This window comes from Vulpes vulpes, chromosome 7 (assembly GCF_048418805.1).
Source record: "Vulpes vulpes isolate BD-2025 chromosome 7, VulVul3, whole genome shotgun sequence".
NCBI classification, from domain to species: domain Eukaryota; kingdom Metazoa; phylum Chordata; class Mammalia; order Carnivora; family Canidae; genus Vulpes; species Vulpes vulpes.
The window spans coordinates 115,676,210-115,697,967 of NC_132786.1; the positions used below are offsets into that span (position 1 = coordinate 115,676,210).

The 21,758-nt window shown below is 36.9% G+C and overlaps 1 protein-coding gene across 6 annotated transcripts in view; it reads right to left on the reverse strand.

Moving 5' to 3' along the window:
- Positions 1 to 21,758, reverse strand: part of IMMP2L (inner mitochondrial membrane peptidase subunit 2) — an 848,028-nt gene that overhangs the window by 104,894 nt on the left and 721,376 nt on the right. The gene's annotated exons all lie outside the window — the stretch shown is intronic.

Consider the following 21,758-nt stretch of genomic DNA (forward strand, 5'->3'; position numbering starts at 1 on the left):
TGACTTTACTTCAAAATAAGTAGTGGGCCTGATTTGGCCCATCAGCTGTTGGTGACCAATCGACTTAGATGAAAAACAGTAAATGGCTCTAAAAAAATTAACCATGGACTTATCAAAAGGAAACTATGCAAACAACTCCCCAACTGAAATTTTACTATAATATTTTTGCTCCTAGAGCAAAATATTTTTTCTTCCCATAACTGAGTGTTGATTTGCAGTTAACATAGCTGCTGATGTTATCTGATGACTTCTTACAAGAACCATGCAAGGTAGCTCTTACTGTTTCTCACTTAATAACTGAGGAAACTGAGGTCAGATATAAGAAATTATTCTGCTAAGATCATACAGGTAAAAAAAGCAGAGCTGGAAGTCACATAGTCCTATATTTGTGTGTGTGTGTGTGTGTGTGTGTGTGTGTGTGTCTGTGCACGCGCATGCACATGTATTTCCCTACTGTAAATCACTGGTAAGTTTTAAAATTGTATTTATATTTCCATGTTATAAAAGTCATGATACTTTTTTTGGTAGGATACCAGAAACATATTTGTAGTATATTTTGTGAACCATGACATCAGAGGTTATATTTAATCAGAAATAAGCCAATTGTAATTTGCCACCAATTTAATAATATATCCCTTACTTGAAATTTTTAAAGATTTTATTTACTTATTTGAAAGACAGAGAGAGAAAGAGAGAGAGCACACGCAGGAGTGGGGGGAAGGGGCAGAGGGAGAGAGACAGGAAGGCTCCCCCGTTGAGCAGGAAGCCCAACAAGGAGCTGGATCCCAGGACTCTGGGATCATGACCTGAGCCAAAGGCAGACACTTAACCAACTGAGCCACCCATGGACCCTTCATTATATACTCCTTTTAGAGCAATAGTTCAGATAGAAGTGAATTTTGGTGTTAAGGAGGTTTTAAGTTAGCAAGGCTATAAGTAAAAACATTTAATAATGGAAAAACAGTGCAACCAAACAACTTTACTCCAACCTGTAACACTTATTAATTCCACATAATTTGTCAGCTACACATTGATATCTTTTCATATGTTTATATCTAGTTTTCAAAACACTTTAGGTTCCTCAAGACAGAAGAGAAGTTATCTTAAGTGTCTCTCACGTTTTCCATAAGGCAGCCCGAACTTGGCATACAATAGATGTACCATAAGTCCATTTATAAGTGAAAATAAGGAATTCAGAAAAATAATACTTATTAGATTGCCATATTTTTGTACACTGAGTTCTAATATGTCCTTTTAAACTAACATAAGTTTCCATATTTGTTCAAATAGTCTATGATGGAACTAGGCACATAAAGGGGAAAATAATTATTTCAGTATAATGTTCCTAGAATTATTTTTCTAATAAACTGTATGAAATATAATACATGGTTACTTGAATCTAAATATATATCTTGTCACAGAAAATAGATAAGATGGGATTTTCAGACATTTAAATGCTAGCCAGCATTATAAATTTACAGGAGAATTATTCCTCTGGAGACACATGTGAGTTCATATAAGAGCTGTTCTATCTTTTTACAGAGTAAAGACACTAAAAATAGCACGGGCTTAAGCTGGGCCAGTTTTGTGAAATTGCTATCACTTCAATGGAAAATGCAGGAAATGAAACCAGTCTGTTCTGGGGGGCCTCCCGTAGATGATGGATTGGCACTCACACACCAGCCCTTCAGTGCCGTTACAACAAAAGCCTTTTACAGTTTATGGTTAAACTTAACACTAAGTATAATCTAAATATACGACACCTCGTTGTACTTGTATTACAGTATGCAAATATAAATAAAGTTACCACAAATTGGTGAACAATTAATGAGATTCATTGCAGGGATATTTCATCACTGAATGCTGTTTTCCTGCCAACTGAGACATAATGTATTTAATTCTAAATGACACCACCTGCTCCCACCTCTAAGTGAAATGAAAAAGCTGCCAAAGGGCATGTTGGGAATTAACTTGCAGGCTTCCTTTTAATCAGGCATTTCTCCATAATACTGAAAGCCAAAAACATAACATAATGAAAAATAACACAGCTTTGTAAGTCGATAGTTGAATTTGGAGTGCTTGTTAAATAAAAGAAACTTCGGATATACAGCATGATATTCCATGACAACAGTTTTCTTCTCTTGCTGTGAAATTACTTTCTTACGCTAAAGTAGGAAAAGAAAAAAGATGTGTAATAAGATACAGTATTATCTGACATGACACCAGTAAGGGGTGACTTACATAAGACAGGAAAGTGAAGCGAATGTTTTCATTTGTCATAGTTACCATGACAATGACAACTGTGAACTTTGAGTGTCTTTTATTGGAGGATTTGAAAGTGCTTCCCTAACATTAATTGACAATATTTCAATATATAGCCCCCAGTGAAGAATCAATGGGTTATCACGCGCATCTTCCAAACAAGGAAGACGACATAGAGTGTGGACATTTTCTTTTCTAAGAACCTTGCAGTACCTTCCTTATAACTTTTCTCTTGATTTTTAATCCTCTTTCCTGACCAACAGCACCTTCAGCGTGAAGACTGGAGGGTGGCAAAAAGGCATCCACACTGGCTTTACACCCATTTCTTACCTAGGGAGCTTGTGAAATGAGGATTCATTTTCAGAACCTGGGTTGCAAACCACAAACTTAGTACTAGGCAGTGTAAAAATCTGCCAGATTATTTTCCCATTAAATTCTGTTTTCATCCTCAGAAGTCTCAAAATGGTGCCCTAGTTAAAAAGCGATGTCAAAATCACATTTGAACTGCTTGTGTTTGTAAAATCATTGTACAAGGTGCTAAGCTGGTACAAAATGATTCATTTGGAGATAGGCACTCTCCCCTTCATTCAGCAATCAGTCACTCCTTTGAAACATTTTCCTCAGCTCCCTCTGTGTGCTGGGATTCAGGTGCTAGGAACGGGTCAGTGAATGAGACAGGCAAAATCCTTGCCCTCATGGAGCTTACAATCTGAGGAAAGATAGGAGATAAATACTAATGGAAGAATGCCATGAAGAACAATAAAGAAGGCTAAGGGAATGGGGTAGGAGCTTTTACAGAGTAGTTAGAGCAGGTGTCTCTGAGGAGAGGGCATTTGAACAGGAATTGGGATAGTGAGGAACAGCATCATGCAAATGATGATTACACCGCATGCCTCCCCTTCTTGCCTGCTCAAGGACTTTGCTCCTACAGGTGTCCCCTCCCCATAGTTATTTATTTCACTTTCTACTTTTTCCCCCCTCACCAGCACACAAATGTGTTCTAACATATTCCATTCTAAAAACAATAGAATGCGTAAATATTATTTTATATTTGACCTGGTAGCTTCCTCTAAAATCCATCCCGCTTTATTAATCTATTTCCCTTTACAGCCGAAGTCCTCAAAATAATCATCTATACTCAGTCTTTTTTCCTTCCCATTTGTTCTTGAACCCACACAAAACTGGTTTTGAGCTTCACCACTCAATGAAATAGCTTTTAAAAGTCATCAATAACCTTCGTATTGCCAGTCAATTCTCAGTCTACGTCTTTCAACAGCAGTTGACATAGTGGATTCTTCTTGAAATACTTTATATTCTCTTGGTTTTGAGCACACCAATCTCTTAGCAGCCCTGGCAACTCATATCAGTCTTCTTCACTGGTTCCTTCTCATCATAACTCAGAACAAGTGTTTCAGGCCTCTGCCCTTGCACCTTTCTTTCACTATCTACACTCACCCTGGCTCATCCAGGCCATGCTTGCCAGCTAGAGGACTTCCAAATGTACCTGGAGCATAGAACCTTTGCAGATTCAGATACCCAACTGATTACTTGACATCTCCACTTAGTTGTCTAATAGCTATCACAAATTAAAATCTAATTTTTTATCTCGTACCTTCACACACACTTGATATTCCCCCAGTCTTCCTCATCATGGTAAATGTGGCTGCTACAACATTGTCCACCCAATATGTTCTTCTTGCAATGTGACTTTAACCCGCCTTCATTGAGTGGTATTGTGTCTGTCTCTCTCCTTTTAATCCGAGTGTGCCTTTGTGACTGCCTTGCCCAATAAAGTATGGATGAAGTGATAGGTGATTTTTTTTTAAGACTACATCATGAAAATTCCATGAACTTCCATTTGATTCTCTTGAGTCATTCATTCTCAGAACCTACCTGCTGTGCTATATGGAAGCCTGAACTGAACCACATGGGAAGATTGCCTGAGAGGTGATATGTAGGTCCACCTAACAGCAAAGCTGAGGTCCTGACCAAAAGATAGTATCAACTGCTAGACAAGTGAATGAAGATAATTCCAGTCCTCCGCTGTTGAGTCAAGCCCAGGCTTTACACCTTCCCAAGTGAGGCTCCAGATATTGTAAAAGAGAGACAAGGGGTCCCCTGGAATCTGTCTAAACCTACCCATTGAACCTGTGAGCAAAATATGGCTATGTTTTCACCACTTAGTACAACAATAGTAACTGAAATGGATTTGCCAGTTGTAAAACACCCATTTTTTTCCTTTTTCTCATACCCACACTCAACCTATCAGTAAACCCTGTGAAATTTAGCTCTTCCTTTGAAATCCATTTAGAGTCTATGAATTCACATCACTCTCACTCTGTTTGGACTATTACAGTAGCCTCATAATTAATCTTGCTTCTACCTTCCCTCTTATACTATCTATTCTCTACATGATGTAAAGAATAGTCTTCTAAAAATACATGTCACTTCAACACCCAAAACCCTCCAATGTCTTTCTCTGTGATACAGCTTAAAAGCTAAAGTCCTTATGGCCTATAAGACACTTCATGATCTGGGCGTCTACCAACTTGCTAATCTTATTCTTCTTTCCTCTCTCTGTCTTGCTTATCTTATTCTAGGTGCAATGACCTCCTTGCTCTGCCTTAAAAATACCTATCACACTCATACCTCAGGGCCTTTGTACTTGCTGCTCCCTCTGCCTGGAATATGTATGCCCCAAATAGCCATGTGACCACTTGCTCATTTCCTCAAGTTCTGTGGTCAAAAGTTACTTTGTAAAAGAGGTCTTCCCCAAACAACTTACATAAAATAGCACATCTTATACCCATCATTCTCTATTCTTATTCTGACTTACCATCACCTGAATTGTTATACATTTGACTTTTTTTTTTTTTTTTTTTTGCTTATGGTCTCTCTCCTATAGGAGGAAAGCTTCTTGCAGACAAAAACTTTGTCTTATTGCAAGTTCTAGTCCCCAGAACTACAGTGGTCCCTTGTGATAGCAGAACTCAACACTTATTGCTTTGTTGTTAAATATCATTCCAAGCAAAGGGAAGATTAAGTATAAAGACCCTAAAATAGGAACCAGCTTGACTTGCCTAAGAAGCAGTGTGACCATGCCAGAGTGTTCATGGGGGAGAGCAAATCATGTGAGGCAGCACAGAAATCAAAGGGCAGACCACACAGGTCCTTTTAAGGTTATGGCAAAAACCAAGGGGAAAAAACTAAAGGACAGTGATGTCATCTCATTGGCGTTTTAAGAACGTAAGTCTGGATATCTATGGAAGATAGCCTGTAGGAAGGCTAAGAGAACTATTAGGGAGATCTGTTCAGATGGTTTTATAGTAATTCAGATAAGCAGAAGATGACTGTGACGGTCATGACAAAGGGCTCCTAGGTGATCAGACACAGAATGTGTTTTGAAAGCACAGGTGTCTCTCATGTTTTGTCACCCTCAAAAAAAATACAAAAAAAGAGGAAAAAAAGAAAGAAAGCAGAGGTGAACAGATTTGTATTTTGAATATAAGGTGATGAAAGCAACTAGGGAGGACTCCTAGATTTTTACCCTTAGCAAATGGCTAAACCATGGTATTGTTTTAGCAGAGGTCTGACTTTTTTTTTTTTTTTTTGAGGTCTGATTTTAAACAAGGGTCCTATTTTCATATGATGAATTCAGAGTTGACAATCAAGTCTCAAAGTGATGCTCAATTATATAATGATTTAGAAAAACTTAAGCTCTGAGAACCAATGAGAAAATACTTGGGAGTCTCAGAAAGCCCTAGACATGGTACCTAAACTGGAATAAAAATATGCTTAGAGGTTAGCAGTGACATCCTCACATAATGGAAACCCATGAATGTCCCTGTCTTGGAGAAGCACCCACAACACCTGCATGCATAGACAGCCTAGAACAACCTGGTATCTGGCAGGCAAGCCATCAAGAAAATTCCATAAACAAAGACTTCTGTCCATGGAGACATAGCCCTTCAGAACATTTACAGATGCTCCAGGAAAAGAAATTATGATAAAACCCCCAATATGAAACTACTCATATAAAGAATTAAGTACTTACATATCTTCCTCCCAAAATGCACATAAAAGAAAACAAATTCGTAGGACAGCTGCTGACGAGGGCTAAAAGGGAATGTAAAATATTGAACCACGTATAAGAAGTATAGGTCTGGAGGGAACAGCCATTAAAATGGGCTCCAGTGACTTGGCGCTATCAGGACAGAAAAAGGAAGCTTGCCTAAATATCTCTTCTCTTCCATAACTATGAAGACTTTCAACATATTTGTCATTCAGTTCCCTGAAAATATTTTGGCATTTTCTCCCTTTCTTCTCCAGAAGTAGAAATGAAAACTGATACTGTATTATCTTTTTTTTAAGATTTTTTTAAATTTATTCATGAGAGACACACAGAGAGCAGCAGAGATATAGGCAGAAGGAAAAGCAGGCTCCTCGCAGGGTGCCAGATGTGGGACTTGATCCTGGACCCAGGGATCACGCCCTGAGCCAAAGGCAGATGCTCAATTGCTGAGCCACCGAGGCGTCCCTATTACTGTATTATCTTTAGTGTAATTATTCTGATATACATTTTTTATTTTTTCTTTAAATATTGACCCTATGGACTTTCTTTGTCCTGCGTATTTTTGAATTTTTCAATGGCCCAAAAAATAAAATGATTTTCTTCTCCTAGTCGGAATCAACTGAGAGATAGACAAGTAAGAGGATCAAATGTCAGCTTTATTACTGATAAAGCTGATCAAAGAATGTGGCTTATAGGTGCGACCACAGTGAGCCCTCTAACACCATCTAATACCCCCTGAATTGGACAGTTGCCAGCAATACTGGATAGCTACCAGCCACTCAGGGGAGACCCTGTCCTGAAAGCTTCCGATAGAGGAGCAGAGAATGTCTGTGTCAGAGAGGAAGGAGCCTACAGGTGCAATCTGAGCACAATCACTTCCTCCTGCCAAACCTAACCCTGATAGGAAGAAATGATGAGATGGAGAGAAGCAGACATCTTCCTCTCATCCTTTTCTCTCCTGGAGAATGGAATAGAAATTACCCTCCTCCATGAAAACATGAAGAGTTAGGAATAATGTTCCTCCATCTGACCCTCCTAAATTGGACAAATGAACTAAATTTTATCTTTACTTGTGGAGCTGGATTTTAAAAAAGAAAAACACAAAACAATCTTCTACATATGTTTTTCCTTTTCATTATATCTGACATACATGAATGAGATTGTTGGTGACTACAGGGCACAGATGCACAAGAAGTTTGAAACTTACTCCGTCCATCTCTAGCTTATGGAATTAAGTAAAAACCAACCTTTTTGTTTTACCTGAAAAGTGACTCTACTCTTTCCTAGGGCTTTGTTAGAATCAAATGGAAACACATTTGAAGGGCTTGGTACTCGAGTGCTGAATTAATACCATCTTCTTTTTTCTAAGTCTGATTCAAGGCTAGTATAAGAATTAACATTTGTTTTGAATAAAACTTCACAACTTTGCCACTTGGTTGATCCTAACAGTCACTGGGACTAAAACTCAGGTTTATAAGGTCTTGTTTTCCATGTTAATGAAGGATTCCTTTCTAAAAACAACAAGAAACTACCATTGTTTATATATATATAAACTTTTTTAAACATTCAGGACATTAATCTTTGAAACACACACACAACAAAAGAAAACCCCACTACAAAACAAATATTTGCAGACCCTGAGAACTCTACCACATGAACATGGTTAATATCACCTTGGGACAAAGTACTTTTCCAGGGTTTACTTAGTAGGACATGTGGAAAACAGCAGATGTTTCGATCATGAGATGAAGATCCTTTACAATCATGTATATTAAAAGCTAAAGAGAGTTTTATATACTTCCAACTCCTTTATTTTAGAAATATCTCAGAATCGAGATAAAGAATGGTTAAATGACTCAACATTGCACAATTCGTGTTCTAATTGTGTTTGGACTCCCGGCTCTGTGCTCCTTCCTCTCCTTCAGATCATGGAGGGAAACACAGAGAAGGGGATGTAGTGGGGATGCAGGATGACTGCAGACAACAGTACTATGAGAACGGAAAGAATAAGATAAGGGATGAAAGCAGAAAGTGGCCAGAACATTCTGAACACAAACATTGCTAATTTTGTGATAAGGTCCTAAACAAAATGTGTATTATGATTGCACCTTAGCCCTGTCCTGATCACAGAAGCAAGCTTGTACGATTTCCCTGGCCATTGACGCATTTATCACATTGATTCCATATTTCTACTTAGTGATGATTAAAAAATCTAAAGCAAGCACACCGTTTGTAAAAATCAGTATCCTATCATGGTTTAAATATGAAATATTGAGCAAGTGGGCCAGAAATGGGCATGGAACTTTCCTGTAGCAGTAATAATGAACATTGTCATACAATTCTCTTGAGGGCAAGAGAGTGTGCTGACAGTGCTTTTTACTTAACAACCCTGACAACCAACTCAAGCATAAGCATAGCCTCCATAGAGAAACATCTGCTGAACCAGAAATGTGGAGACACATGAAATCTGTGACCAAAAAAGAAGACAGCAATGGAAATGTGACTGCTCTGGGATTCAAGTCTATAACCTGCTCCTTAGCCCTACAGCTGATGCCCTGTACATTGAATGAAGCAATCACTCTAGGGGAGTGATTGGGGAATCAATAGGAACCAACCAATATTCAAGAAGCAACTACTAAATTCCAGGCTCTGGGATACAGAGAATGAACCATCTTTCTTAGTTTCAGGAAGAGGGTACAAAGAGCCCTACAGAGCAGGGAGACAGAGACAGACTTAGAACTCATCCAATGTCTCCCCTGGAAGCCAAGACACAGAATGGTAAGGAGTTCCAGGTAGTGGCAAAAACAGAATGCCAGTTTCCTGACTCCTGGCACAGTGTGGTTTCCCATATACCAGCTCAAAATGAAACTACTCTATTTGACACCATTTTTTCCCTTTCTTTAGGGTTTAAAAATCGTTTCCAACTTTTAGAAGAAATTATCTAGCCAAAACTTTCTAATTAAATATCATTGAACCAGGGATGCCTGGGTGGCTCAGTGGTTGAGCAGCTTACCTTTGGCTCAGGTCCTGATCCTGGGGTCCTCAAATCAAGTCCCTCCACTGGGCTTCCTAAAGGAAGCCTGCTTCTTCCTCTGCCTATGTCTCTGCCTCTCTTTCTGTGTCTCTCATGAATAAATATTAAAAAAATGTATATATCATGGAACTATATTCCCATCTGATAGCATAAAACAATCTCAAACTGAGAGATTTTCCCCCAAATAAAAAAAAATACACTGTTATAGCACATAGTATATTTTATTTGTATTTGAAAAATAATCTCTACACTCAAAATGGGGCTCAAACTCACAACCCCAAGATCAAGAGTCACACACTCCACCAACTGAGCCAGCCAGGCACCCCAGCACAGAATATATTTAAAGGGAAAAGGAAACCATTTAATCTACAGAAGGAAGAATCTGAACAGGTTCTGCAGACCAATAAGAATTATGCAGTCACAACCCACAGCTCCAGTTCTCTCCTAAGCAAGCCCTGCAATGGTAACAGGTGAAAAGATGGCCTTTATTCTTTGAATATTGGACAAAGATGGCCTACATTACCCGAGACCTCCCAAAACTACTGCATTTACAATGCACACTGCATATACAATGTATTAAATTATACAGAGTGTGAGTTATGCACTCTGATATAACTCACATTAGCTACTCTCTTATTGAGAATTAGGAGCTCTCCAAATAATGTTAGTTCTACACAAACCCCTCTCCAAAAAATGTCCCCTGACAAGGCCTCATTTTCCTTACCACCTTTAAGTAAACAACTCCTTTGGAACAATTAAAATGCAGGCATCCAGAGAGCTTCAACTCTCATGTAAAAGGCAGAGACTGAGGTTATCTTTTATGATCTTTTTGTTCAGGGAATAAGTTGTCTTTGTTTCTGCCTCAGCACAACAACAACAAAAACAAAACTGCTATGAAACTGAAATTATTACCTTAGTTCAACAAATGGAAAAATCTGAGTGAAAACACACAAAACCCAAACCAGAAACACCCTTAATTTTAAGTGAAACATTTCACCTAATTTGAAGCTTCACCAAAATCACATGATATACCTTATGCAAAATACCAGAGCTGGCTTGAGGGGATAAATACTGTTTAATAAAAAAAACAAAAAAAAACAAAAAAACAAAAAACAAAACAAACCTGCCTTTATGTAAGGATTAAAAAAAAAAAAGGCAGTTTGAATTTTTGTAATGAATTAAAGCATAATCTTCCTATCTTTCTTGTCCTTGCTGTAATTAACTAATACAGACAGGTGAAATTTATCTTATTTTGAAACATTTAAATATATTAAGCCTGAAAATGAAAAGGCATTCAGTTATAAAACATATTTCTGTTGAGCTAGAGCAAGTTCATGCTTTCAAATGTGAACACAGCAGATCCAAGAGTACCTGCCATTGCACATGCCTATATTATACACTGGGACCTAATTTATTCATCCGTTATTTATCGGTTAACTTATTATGGGGAAGAGATTCTGCTAGACCCTAGGGGAGATTCAAGTTATAAAATAATCCCTGCCCTCCTGGAAGTTGAAACATAATAGAAATAAAACACATACATCAATAATTATAGTACACGATTGCATGAAGGATCATGTCTGTATCGAGAAGTGCCGAAAATATCCAAACATAGGTTATTTGCTTTTAAATAAATTCCTTTAAGAAGATAAATTTAAAGACTAATCACTACGCCTGAGAATAAAAGAAGGGCAAAATAAGGGTTATTTAAGAAACAAGAGATATCAAAATATAGAATCAGGTATACTTTGCAATTCATCACAAAGTCATAGGAACTCTTGAGATCAGAGAGTTTATGACTAATTTTTCCTAAACAAAATATAAAATATTATGTTCTTCATGTAACTAATACAAGGACACAATTACAGGGGGCAAAATGCGACCTTTTAAAGTTTAAGTGCTACAAGTAACTAATTCAGGCAGGTGAAATTTATCTTATTTGAAAACATTCAAATAAATGAAGCCTGAAAAATAGAAGAGGCAGTTAGATAACAACACATACCTGCTGAACATTTACTCTCTGCTTGATGCACAAAGAATCAGAAAGGAAGCTCCCTGAAAGTAGGGAATATATGTCATTCACAACTCCATCCACAGTGCCCAGTACACTCCCTGGCGCAAAGGACACAGGCAGTTAATACTGTTAAGAAATTAACTTAAGGGGCACCTAGTTGGCTCAGTCAGTTGGGTGTCTGCCTTCGGCCACAATCCCAGGGTTCTGGGATCAAGCCTCACATGGGTTTCCCAACTCCACAGGGAGCCTGCCTGTCCCTTACCCACTTTCCCTGCTTGTGCCCTAAGAAATAAAGTCTTTAAAAAAATAAACTTTGAGGAATAATTGAATACATGAATGATAGAATCCTAACTTTTGGCATTTATCTCAGTTAACTTGTTCCAAACTACTCTTAGGGAAAAAAAAAAATCTACCAATTTGCAGTGGGGAAGCTAAGAATAAAGCAACAACAACACAAAACAAAGTGAAAAAAGGGGAACAAAGATGATTAATGTCAACACAACATATCTATTTCTGAGTTTCCTAGCAGTCAAGAGAAAAGGGAAGCAATTAATTTTGCAGTTCTTATTGTCTGACTAAAGGAAGCACCAGTCTTCAGAGAAGCAGATATTTTCTTGAAACTTTATTATAAGAGAAATTTTTCTTGTATAAAGTTATACGTATAGGACTTACATATATATGGAACTCTGAGTATCTTAATGGACAATGATGTCAATAGCCTTTTGCAGAAGATACACAAAAGCTCTTTCTGGGGTCCTTTGTTTTAACAGACTTGATAAAAACCAAAAGAATGGGAATAAACTGTAACTAAAATAAGGCATTTTTATTGGAAGTTAAGTTTGCTGCTTTCTGATTACTTTAACATAAATAAATTTTGGAAAAATGTTGAGGAATAAGTGTCGAATGCCACCAATCTCAAGTGCCAGTCATCTCTCCTTGATGCTATTGATAGGAACTGGATGGTAGTCAATTCAAGGTCGTTGAGTCTTTGCAAAGAATGCTCAAACTCTAGACTCCTGTCTTTCTTAATTAGAGGCTTACCACATATACCTCTAAAGCTTAGAATTAAGACCTAGAGGTCTAAATTTGAAGACATTAAAACCAGTTTTTAAAAGGGGGCTCACACTAAAACCAAGTCAGAAGGAAACTTGGAGATAATTTAATAAAAACTATGTGGACAACTTGCTTTGATATTTTTAAATCTAATTTATTGAAGATATTGTAAGACCAATTTAGATATTAATATTTTTATTTCTATAAAGGTTAAAAATTATCTCCTGTTTTTAGATCTTTAAACTTGTTTTTGGAAACAGTTCATGTAAAGGATGAATTATCCACCATTTTGATTATCTATATAATTTCTCAAATACTTTAGTAAAGAGGAACTTACTAGAGTCACATTTACTCAAGGAACTAGAATATATAATTTCTAGAAGATCAAAGATTACAATTTACCATTCTTCCTTACCATTTTATTTCTCCAAACCAAAGACAGAAAATATTCAGTAGCGGCATCTAGAAGTAAGTCAAGCACCACAGGCCAAGGAGATTAACAGTTTTGTAGAAGTTACCAATTCCACTGGTTGAAGCTTTGTTTCAGTTCACCTAAGAGTCTTAACAACTAGCTTAGCTGTACACCAGTACAAATCCATTGCAAATCATCCCATGACAATAAGGATGGGATTTGAAATTCATTTTCATAGAAGTTCCCTGAAGTCATGCTATAAATTTTTTTAACACAAAATTGACCTTAAAGGTCTGCTAAAATATTAAATGCATGTTTAAAATATTAATCATTTCCTTATTGTAAAATCCTATCTGTTCAAACAGTATTCATGCACTTGAAAGAAAAATCTGATTGCTTTTATTTCTAATCCCTATTTTCTTATCACTTCCAAGTTTCTAATTTGTTATGGTTGTATATTCCACAAAGCACTTAACTAAAAGAGATCATTAGGAAATGCGGGGAAATAGCAAGCAAGAAGTCTGAGGGATGAGATATAACTGGAGTACTTGAAGCAGTTTGAAAACAAATATGACATTACATAAAGCAAGTTATCAAGCTCCCTCCCACCCACAACTGAATAGCAAGTACATTTGATCTAATGATGTGTCTCTTCTGTGTAAGCTGATTTTTTAGTGTTTACCATAGATCTGTAGGGAATTTCTGAATGACCAACTAGGCAGATGGAGAACCAAACCAGAAAACATGCAAATACATATTAAGCATCAAAAATGCCAAATCAACAAAAATTTGTAAAGTATCTCCTGCAATAAAGGGTCTCCTGTTGGAAATTATAAAGTATTTCCAACTATGTGCATACCTGCCAATTCCATGAGAGGTTATGAAAAGAATGAATGAAAAGATGGGTTCTGCCCAGAGTTTATATGTTTGTTGGAATGAAAACATATTTATGTAACTCATTTTTTCTCATAACCAGTTTTCCATGACACAATACTTTAAAACCATATTATACTTTTACTCATTGTACGAAAGTCACCTGTACATTTTCTTAAGAATGGTAACAGGTTAGAATCCTTTGGCATGTGTTAGAAATGTATGCTTTGTAGACCTTGTCCACAAAACTGGATTTCTAACTATGTGCTTGACTTATACTTTTGTTGTTGTTCTCATGAGAACTAAGTTGGTTGACATCTTGGATGATTGTCCTCCCAAAACAAACAAAACCATAAACAGCAATATTCTTTAATCAGATGCTACAAGAAGGTTAAGAGAATGCTATAATAGATGCTACAAGATGGTTTATTTATGCTACTTAAAAGTCAAAGTAGAAGTAGAAACCGAATAGGATGGTTGAATCTGAAGACAACTTTACTCTTCAATAATTCCAGCTGAAACCCTCTGAAACTAATAAAGGAAGTAGCTAGTGATGTCCAAAAACAGTTACAATATGGGTATATATGAAAAATACCTAGGCCCTGTACACACGCATTGGCAAAGGATAATTTCCCAGGGCTGGCACAACAAGACTGTCAAGGCCTGGAGCTCTGGATGACAGATAATAGGCTGAGTGACATGGCTTGTTGACCAGAAGAATTACTGCTTTGTATGGCTCTGTCTGGTGCTGACAGGCTGGGTGGGACAGAAGGCAGCAAGTCCATAGTTTTAGGCTCCTCTGACTTGGCAAAGAGATCTCACATTCCATGTGGCAGCCATAATCACAAAAACCTCAGGTGTGTCTCTATGAAACATATGAAGCCCTGCATACACCTTGCAATATATATTCTTTGTCAGAAGCGACCCAGAGTAAAAGCAAATTTGAACTCCAAGTCAATGATCTTGCCCATTTTGAATCTAAATAAGACTCCTAGGTCTAGCCTAGCAGAAATACAAAGTAGGATTTAAAGTTAAAAGTGGGTTACTAATAATTATCTTCTAAACTTTCATGAAATTGGAAGACCTGAGGTTAACTCAGTGGTATAATTGCATGTGTGTGTGCCCACCGCTACTTTTTATATCATTTCCACATTGTTAGGTAGAATGTTGTGGTTTACTTCAAATTACTATCCTATAGCACAATTCTATAATTTTATTTATATATGCACTGTAAAATATTTAGGTTACAAAGAACTCATTATCTTGGGATATTATAAGCATTCAAATACTAAGGAATGTGTAATAAAATTGTAAGACATGGTCTTCTATTCAGGATATATATTATTAGCATGTTCTTTGTTATGGGTCATAAAAACCACTAACTATACAAGGTTTCTTTATTCACTAAGTATTTATGGAACATCTGCTTTCTTCAAACCACAACACTCAGAACCATGAGAACATAAAGCCAGGAAACAAAGCCGGTCCCTGAGGAACTTATAAAGAGAATGAAGTGTGAAGATACCTACAGAAGGCCAGGAGAGAAATTCCAAGGCACAGAGGCACATTCCTCAGCCCTGCCCAACACTGTGGTGCCTACTTCTGGACCAATTCTCTGTTCAAAGAACTACAGGTGTGCTCCTTGCCCTCAGGGAGTTCACAGTCTACTAGAAGGATAGGTATGAACATTAAAAATGTCCATTTCTCAATACTACACGATGTTCCAGAAATATGCACAAGTACAGGTTAAAAATGTAATTACTAGGAGAATGTCAAGATCAGCTCTACAGTGGTTTTATAGAGATGACTTCCTGTAATAAGGGAGTCTGAATCTGGGCATTAAAAGGACACAGAGGATGAGGACAGAAGAAAGGACAGCATTGCAGAGGCATTTTGGGTGATGGGAACAAAATGCACTTAATCCCTGAGACAGGAATCCATAGCAGGAGCTGTGTAGGGCTAATAAGGATCAGACAGACAGGAGACAAGGGATAGGAAAGCCGTGGTGAGGCAGGAGTTGCAGAGTTCAGGAATGGTCAGTGGAGATCAGACTTGAATATCAAACTGCAGGGTGGGACTCAGTTTGATGGCCACTGAGAAGTACTAGGGGTGGAATCATTACTGTTGAAGAGTGAGATTTCTAGAAAGGCAGACTCTGAAACAAAGTTAAGGTTTAGAGAGGTTCTCTTGGGATCAACGCCTGGGCAGGAAGAAGGAGAAAGCAGAATGGGCCCCAGGGAGAAGTCCTGACTCCACAGGGAGCTTTGCAGCAGAAACGGCCATAGAGCAAGAGTGTCAGGTGTTGGGTCTTTATGCTTCTGCTGCAGGCTGTCATTGTATGTGGCCCATTCTGGGACAGGTGTGACCTTGGACCAGACAGCTCTCTGCCACCACAGCAATCCCTAAGAGGGGCTGTCCACTTGTAGTCCTTGCAGTAGCTGGGACAAATCACTTCTTGAAAGAGGATCTGGAGAATTATGGATGCCAGATTTATATAACAGTGCAACGCAGTGGTTCTTGATGCACGGACCTGCAACCAGCAATATTCCATCACTTAAGGCCTTGTTAGATATGCAAAATTCCTGACATCACACAAGACTTAGCGAAATAATCTCTAAGGAGATTGGAGAACAGGACCATCCAGGAATTTGCTTACCTAGATTTCCAGGTGCTTAGGATACACATTGAAAAATGAGTTAAGTAAACCAGTGAGTAAATCAAAGAATAGTCTCATTTCCCAAAGTTCTACATCTACTGCTTTGAAACATGTAAACCCTCTTAGAAAATAATGAATAAGAAGCTTTATTATCTATATACAATAAACTCAAATATCAAGGATTGATAAACACTCATACTATGATCATGCTGTTGAATATTTAATATGTTTTTGGATATTTAATATTTAAATACTATCCTCCTTTCACTCCAATTACTATTTTTGGATTAAAAAATTCTGCATAGTAAGAAGCTTGTGAACCCTGAATATGTTCATAGCACAAGTTCATATCACCCTAAACTCTTCTGTTACAGGTTGGTCTGCATTTCTGGAGCAAAACCTAACTTCATGCAGTCTGAGGTCTCATGACTAATAAATAGTTCACCTATAACTCATGGGACTGACCAAACCCAGTCGGAGTCAGGGTACTTGGAACTCTGGTTTCAAATGTACACTGAATCCTGTGGTACCCTAACCCCCAAATGCATTATCCTGTTCTTTCTGGGCACATGATGGCTCAGCTAGAGGCAATACCTCCTAGCCTTCCTTGCAGCGTGGAATGGCCATGTAAGTCTGGGTCAGTAGAATGTGAACAAAATGAAACATGCAATTTCTGGCTATCTTCAAATAAAAGACAACCAGCTTTCCCTGAACTTCTTTCCCAACCCACTTTCACCAGGGGCTGGAATGCAGAAGTGTCAGGAATCTAGCTTTGACTATGCTGAGGAGTATAATTTAGAAGACATAAGTAAAGCACATAAGGAATCTAGGTCTCCAAATGGTGTAAATGTGCAAAAGCAACCCTGACAGTCTAGGACGGAAATTTGAGAAATAAACCTCTCCCATTTTTGTTCAACCGCTTTACCTTTACTCTGACTTGTACACTTATAGCCAACTGTGTCACAAGGCAGCATCCGTAATTAAATAAGGAAAGGAGGTCACTGATGTCCTTCATATTCCCAAACAGCTTGGAAATAATTTTTTTGTAAATATTATTATGGATACCACATTGAAGTGTTTCTCCTATTCTTGGACAGAGGATAAGTTAGCCCCATCTGCTTTTCAAAGATAGGAGAGCAATTCAGAAGTCCTACGGAATAAATAACAAAGACACCCAGTAAACCTTCATCTACTACTGATATAATGTAGATTACTTAAAGTTTAACAGAAAACTTAAATTTCCAAGGACCAGTCTTACCAGAATGCTATCTGGTAAACTTTGGTCAGTAGTACAAATCAGTACTAGAAGGTAAGCTTCGTGAGGGTAATGAATAGCATATTAGATAAATCCACAGAACCCAGAAAAAATTCCTGGCACGTAATAGGCACTAGGTAAGATTATAGAATGATTGACTTCTTTTGTGCTCTAATATTTGAATGATCAGAGTAGACAAGTAGAGAATGTCTAAAGATTTTCATGTGTCCTAAAATACATTAAGCTTTCTCAAAATAAACTATAATCAAGTATTTTGTTATTACATAAAGAAGAATCCCATGATCTAATTAACCTAACTTTTGCTATTGAACTTACTGATTAAATTCAAGATTTATGAACAATTGTGTCAAGGGAAAAATATAAATTCCTAGAGCTATTAAGAAAAATATAGAATATGAAATTGCATCTTATCATAACTGAATAAACACAGGGAGTTCTCCTATAACAATGGAATAACACTGGCCATTACAATCAGGCTTCTTATGTTTTAGACATGGTATTTTGAAGCTTTTCTAAAGTCTGTAAATTAATAAAGAGATATCTAATGCTAAACGCAGAGCACATATTTTATACCAGGTAAAAAGATAAAAAAAAAAAAAAAAAGACTATTTTGACATTCTCTAGTCTGTTTTCAAGCTTTCAGTAAACTACTCCAGCTGGATCAGTTGCTAAAGCAGGCAAACCATTAATCCAATAAATCCATTAGTGGACCAGTTATCTTTGTTCCATTTTAAGGAAAAAGACTCTACCCTTTACTAGGAAGGCTTATTATTGATCACTGAGGGAGTAGTAAGATGGATAGGTTAATCCATAAAACCGTGTACTAGGAAAACAGTGCAAACCTGTTGTATATTTTCAAGGCAAGGAGTTCAAATGTTAGTGTTCAAGAGAGTTGGTTCATGTTCTGGCTCTGAAGTTCATCAATCTGGGTGACTCACGTTAGACTTCACTATACCATAATTTTTCATTATATCCAGTGCACATGTTATTTCTCATCCATTTACCTCATGGAAACATTAACAGATTAACATGATTAACTATCATAAAATAGAACCAGGACTATGGAAAGATGTATGGATCCAAGATACTATTAAACCTATTTTATTACTAGACAAGATTTATCCATAGTTTCAAAAGTATTCCATGTCTCAGTCCTTATTATCTGTGTGCTTTAGAAGATAATCCTCTTCATTCTATGTTAAGCATGAAGAATTTTTAATCTTAGGAGAAAAAAAAAAAGAAATGGTTGGCCTCAAAAAACATATCCAATTAAAGGGATACTACACACTAAAATAGCAATTAAGATAATAAGATATTTCTGTGCTCAGATCTGTGCCTGCCAAATTTCTGGTTAACTTCCCAATATAGAAATATGATCCAATTCAAACGCTTTAAAAAAAAAAACCTCACATTTTCTGGCATATTCAGAGAATGGTGATGTGAAAGAGGAGAAAATCTTAATCTTGCCAGAATTTACAAGGGAATGTGAGAAACTAAAAAGCATTAAAAAAAGTTAAATATTTTCTTAGGATGAATTGCTCCCATAATCAAGCAGTCAGTATCCATCTCCATATCACTTCTTGGTCACTACTGATTGGCTTATTATGGCTCTTAGTTTTAAAATGTTTCTGCGTGCACAGTAAAGTCAATAACATGCTCTCATTTTAAATATCCTTGAAGACACTTACCCTGGTTTTCCCTTTTCTGAGCAGTTTTATTCTTGGAGCAGATTCTTCTAGTCCTCCTGGAGTTCTGCTCCATTTTAAAACTGATAGAAAAAAAAAAAACCGGAACTAACTCTAATTTAGTAGCCCCTTATTTTCAACCCAGAAAGGCATTTCTCTGTTTGGCCGTGAAAAAAAAAAAAAAGACTTAAAGGGGCATCTAAACTTTCCAACATTTGGATAGAAAACTCTTTTACTCCATCTCCATCGTGAACAAAACAAAAAGAGGGAACAAACATCCCCACCACTTCTTAATGATTTCCCTTTGTTAGTGGCACCTTCCTCTTCCTAGTCACTCAGACACAAAGTCTAATTTATGCCAAGGAGTACTTGATAATTTGAAATACATAACTTAGGACTCACGTGAAAGCAACTGGTATTCCCAAAACAGGGATCTGAGATAATCACTTAAATACACACACACACACACACAAATTTTAAAAATGATTAAACTTTAATATTTTGGAATCTTTAAATTCATCCTTTTTTTACACCACCTCATTAATTTTATAGTTATTTAGAGTGTCAGCCTCCCAGGTAAACAACAAATTATCAATTCCATATAGAAGTCCTATCATCCTCACAAAACTGATGCCCTCCCCCGGCTAACTTACTGACTCACTCTGGACTTTCCTTCAAACCTGATATGTCAGAAGAAATCAGGGTAACTTCTGCTCCAGTTGATGTTATGCATTGGCTTAATATCTGTGTGTTAGGATTATAATGGTTTTCTAGAGCTACACATCGCCTAAAGGTTCTTGCTTAAGAAAAAGTTACAAGTGAGCTGGCTGAAATATTTTCAAACAGTTTTAATTTTACCTTAAAAAAAAAAAAGGATTGCTAAAGGTAAGGACAGGAAGTTGTAAAATAATGACTTTCTTACAATAATTACATTTCACTACATGCTCTTCACTCAATGTCCGCTTAAAATACATATTTGGATAGAGACATAAGCTGTCTTAAGATAAGCTAAGGACTGTAAAATTCCATTTAAATACCTTCTGTTGAGAATAATTTCATTTTTATTTTGTGCCAATATCCTAGCACACACCTAGGAAGGTGGCATGGTGGCAGTAGGCTACAGAAATTGGAACATCCGCCATGGGCTAATGATCTCGTACATTTGCTGTCATCCAACATTTCAAATCTTTAGTCTGCAATTATAATAGGGGCAGGGAATCAAGAGTTTCTTTATTTTAGGCAGCCCTTTATTAATGAATGCAGTCACTAAAAGGCTAATTGTATCTTCTGAGCTATTAATTGACTTAGCTCCAAGACGACTGTATAAAACATATGGTGCAAGATCCAAGCAACTGTCCAGGGCTGTGCACAGGGGGCATTTGGCTTCTTTTTGAAAAGAAGAACCAAAGGTAATCCCTTTGCAGCTGCAGTGCAGATGGTTTTCTTTACACCATTTCACTGAATACTAAACAGAAACTGGGAAAAGTTTGAAAACATAATAAACAAACAGCTGAGTGTTAGCTTAAATGCTCTTTGCATCTATCAGAGAGAAGCATTCAGAATCTCTGGATGTTTACCAGATAGTTTAAAAGAAAAACAGAGATGTGAAAACTGAATGAAATGATTTTAAATTTGTACCTAAATACGGTTCTATGTGGTTTTCTTCAAAGTAACAATATAATTAAATCTCTCTGAAACTTCATTTATGGGTGTCATGATTCATAATCCTCGACATCATCAAAAGTTTAGGTTTTTCTGAAAATATGCTGAGATGAGTAAAGCTGCAATCACCTTTCCCTAAAGGAGTTACATGGAATCATGGAGACATCTGTTACTTTCATTCTTCCTCCTTTCTGTGGCAACCTAACACTGCCTTCCCTCAAAATAAAAATGTGCAGTGAAGCTCAGTTACCGTTTCAACTTCACACTCACTTATTCTACTTTGGCAGGAAGAGAATATTAAATTGAAGACTGGTTTGTAGACAGGAAAAGAGCAAAGTCATATCAATGAATGGGTGTGGCCTCTTAATAGCCTCAAGGTAATAAAAGTATATTAAGTTCAATGAAGAACACCAAGATATTAATATTAAAAAAAATCTGGTTACACAGATAGGCATTTGACACTCATCTAGACATTGGAGTTGCAGCAATAACAAAACACTGTCATGCATACAGACATACACACCTAATACTTCGTATGTAACTAGAAAGAAGACCAAAATATCACCACTTTTAGTTTCAAATTATGGATTCAATGAATAGGATTATGGCTACTATTTATGCATAATTTTTCTTGTTTTTGCTTAGCTGCTACCTGAATTTTCCAAAACTAACCTATATTACATTTATAAGAAAGAGTTATTTAGAAGACTATGGTAGATGCATATTAACAGCAAGCAGTTTCCAACCAAATTATGGTAT